The sequence below is a fragment of the Oreochromis niloticus genome, unplaced genomic scaffold, assembly GCF_001858045.2.
Source record: "Oreochromis niloticus isolate F11D_XX unplaced genomic scaffold, O_niloticus_UMD_NMBU tig00008697_pilon, whole genome shotgun sequence".
In the NCBI taxonomy this organism is placed as follows: Eukaryota; Metazoa; Chordata; class Actinopteri; order Cichliformes; family Cichlidae; genus Oreochromis; species Oreochromis niloticus.
The window spans coordinates 295-4,164 of record NW_020329369.1 but is presented as its reverse complement, the minus strand read 5'-3'; the positions used below and the strand labels follow the sequence as shown (position 1 = coordinate 4,164).

Sequence of the window (3,870 nt, the reverse complement as noted above, 5' to 3'; positions counted from 1 at the left end):
GATTATCTGCCACTTTAGTCAGTTCTCGGCCTCACGTCTGTTCCTTGGTGAATCATCGTGTGTACTTACCTTATTTCTGTTTTCTCGTCAGCATCTGGAACCCACCTACCAAGCTCTCCTGGATTCCAGTTTTCAGCTGCGGTAACCTCTCCCTTTTCCAACGGCCAGTCTCTCCTGCCTGCTCCCTGCATTGCACGCTGTACCCACCTGGGTCTTTGTCTCCTGCCCCCCCCCTCCAAGCAACCTCCACCTGCAAGCACGTAAGACAGCTCAGTGTAATTATTCTTAGATGCACTCACAGCTCGCTGTTGGATTCCCCTGACTGCTCTCTCCTCTGTTTCAGTGCCCTGGCCAGCCACAGTTTCCCCTGCCCTGTCCCTGCACCCAGTCGTCCCTGTAATCTAGTCGTAGTTCCGTTATGGTCATAGTTTCTCTTACCTCAGACATCTAGTTTACGTTCCTTATTACTAGTCTGAGTTTTCTGTTGATTTCCAAACATTGAGAATAAAAGACCTTTTGTTACACCGCACCTCCGCCTCCGGTTTTGAAACTGCACTTGAGTCCATCCCATTTCCACGGGCCACTGTGCCATGACATTTGCCACAACAAAGAAGGCAGATGTTGTAAATTCTCCTCAGCATCAACTCCACATGCCATCGTCCCTATTCTTCATCTCATTACTTGGCATATATAATCTCTGGTTGTACTGTGGCTTTTTGGGGCAGGGAGACAGAGTGAACTATAAAGGGTTTTATACAAGCTGAGGAGTGGAGTTAAACTGGAAGGCAGTCTGCATGTTTGTATGGAACAATTCTTTCAGAGTTGCAATTCTGTTTGAGTCCAGATGTAAAACAGGGAGAGAAAGATGCATATCAGTCTTGACACCTAAATCCAGGATGATGCTGCACTTGAAGTGCTATCCTAACCTCACCGAAAAGACTACATTTAGCAAAGTATTCTCTGTGCATTTCTTTTCCTAAGCAATAATGATTCTGAACAAGCAGGATAGAAATTCCTCCAGTTATATTAAGGATCCACATACTTTTTTGGGGAAGAAAAGTGAGTAGGTAACTTTAAACTTTGCATATTTGTTGGTGTAAGACAGGCTGGTCTGAGTATTTCAGAAACTGTTGATCTGCTAGGATTTTCCCACAACCATCTCTGGGGATTAAAAAGAGGAACATATGCAGTGAGCAGCAGTCCTTTGAGTAAAAATGCCTTGTTGATGTCAGAGGTCAGAGGAGAATGGCGAGACTGCTTCAAGAGAATAGGAAAGCAGAAATAACTCAAATAACCACTCATATCAACCAAGGTGTGTAGAAAGACATCTCTGAATAACACATTGATCCTGTAGCAGATGGTCTACAACAGCAGACTACATCAGGTCCCACTCCTGTCAACTAAGACAGCACAGGCTCACCAAAATTGGAAATTAGAAGACTGGAAAACAATATGAGCAACATTCAGAAGGTAGGGTCAGAATTTGCATAAAAAACACGAAAGTGTGTCTCCGTCATGCCTCGTTCAGGCAGTTTTGCTATACTATTGGCTGTAAATTACTTCAGGTGAATGGAATGTCTCTAAATGCTCATCTCAGCCAAAAGCTAAGGATTTTTTTTAAAACTGTGAATCATGCAAAACCGCTCTGGTAAAATGCAGGAATTGTTTTAAAAAGGGAAATGAGCATAATAAGTTCCCTTTGACAATATTTTGTCACAAATTATTATGATCCTACTTTAATCTGTACTCAAGTATTACACTAAGTCATGCAATGTTTTGTGTTTGTTCTTGACAAGGAAGCACGTTTTCTTTCTGGCTGCTTCTCTGTGGTCTGACCAGAAACTAACTCATCCTTATTCTAGAAAGTGAACCACAAATGTGGCAACAGAGCCCACAAACATGCGCTCATTCCTCTTGAGGGGAAACTAGCAACTGAAAAAACAGAGATAGAAAGAGAGAAAGTCCCAGTGTTCCTCTCACAATCCATTTGTCTTTGGACTACATCCTACTCCTCTTCCTCAAATGAAATGGTTATCCCTGCAAACAATGAGAAGACTGAGCTGCAGGAGCATCTGCAGCATGTGAAGTGGGACATGAAACAAAATTGGCTCACAAGGTCGAGGTCAACTTCAGCATCAGCACATTCTTTGAGCCAAGGCGTTGGAGAGAAAGCAGGCGCGAACTGAAAATGGCCCTAGTCTCTTCCTAACATGCTTTATTTCCCACATACTTCGTGATCAGCAGGCCTCAGTATGTTTCAGTAATACTGAGACAAACAGCTGCTTACGTGCTGAAATGTGGATGTATTATTTGAGTAAGCATTACACATGAATCAGAAGAACATACATTTTGACCAATAGGCTAACAATTAAAGTAAACTCATCAGTATTAAAAATACAGCTGGAAAGGTGAACTGTTCCTACTTTAAGAGCAAGTGCAGGCAGATATGTTGCGAAATGTATTTACCATAATTAAATACAAAAAAGAAAGATGTGCAGAAAAAATCTGAACTCTAAACTCACACCTATGATATTAATTTAAAATCATAGTTGACCTTTTCGAATTATTGTAACAAAAAAAGGAAAAAAGTCTTTTCTGTGGCTAAGTCCTCAATTTTCCTTTATTCCTTGTAATGTTGTCAGTCTCCATATGAGTCCGTTGACCAGTGCTGTGTGTTCATGCTTGCTCTGGAATGTCAGGTTTCGAATTGCATGTACCCGATATTGCGTTGCCATGCCAGAGATATAAGATGTGTGTAACTGTAAAATAAAATGACTATTATTTATTTGCAATAAAATAACATAAACCACACACCAAAGTACACAGACTTTTTATTAGTAAGTTACAATGCAGACACATGCACTGCCAAGGACATTTAAAAAAAAAAAAATATGACATTTCATCATGTTTCAGTTAAACAAGTTAAGAATCAAGCAGTTAAGTAGAAAAGATTTTTCTGTTTATAACATATAGAAACATGTATGATTGAACACAGAAGAAACGTGCACTTTACTGCACTGCAACATAGAAAATTATCCTAAGTGTAGAAAAACATATTTTTCATTGACAAACACTTGATGATACAAATGTGTTTGCAGTGACTGACTCACCCGAGTTTCTTCCAAAGCCACGCGTTAACAGGTTAAAGGATATTTATTGTGTCACACAGCATGTTCTTTGGAAACTTGTTCAGCGCAGCGGTTTGAGAAAATATCACAGGCTGTCTGAGCGAGCAGGGTTTCCTTGATGTCATACCCATACTCCAGAGGCAAGTGCGGTGTTGGTGGTGCATCACGGTGTAGTGTGATGTACCGGGTTGTCAAAACGGCTGCTGACATGACAGAACACTGCCCTCCTGCACCAGCCCAAAGGCACTTTCCACAAGGGCTTGTCAGGTCAGGGATCTGGTAATGGACCCACAATGCCTCTGTAGAATCACTCTAAAGAAAACATCAATGACAATAATTTAAGGAAGAAGGTTATTATACTGAACAACAACTAAACTAAAAAGTGTGAAACAGTGGTGCATAAGTTAGAGACTGGGATGTATATATGTACATGACTGAGTTAGCCGTCTTCAGAAAGTGTAATGTTGTATGTAATTAATACCTATTCTGACACATGCATGTATGAACAAATAGCAACTGCATTTGTAACACAGGAAACCAAATTTTACAAATCTAATTACCGTACTCCAGTCTGGGCCATCCTATTTGGTACCGGCTTAGTGAAGATCATAGAGTTGATAGGTCCTGGCTTCACACCCTAACAGAACACATTTACTATGGATGGTGTTGCTGTTCATATGTAAACATGGTCTAATTCAAAAACTTTAACCTTATTTAAATTACCACTGTCCGTGGCTTGTGC

General features: G+C 40.6%; 1 long non-coding RNA gene across 1 annotated transcript; it reads left to right on the top strand.

Annotated features, from left to right (window-relative positions):
• Positions 1–224: 224 nt before the first annotated feature.
• Positions 225–529, top strand: LOC109198262 (uncharacterized). Its single transcript, XR_002059157.2, has 2 exons — positions 225–260; positions 344–529. It is a non-coding gene; the product is annotated as an uncharacterized LOC109198262 (long non-coding RNA).
• Positions 530–3,870: the final 3,341 nt, after the last annotated feature.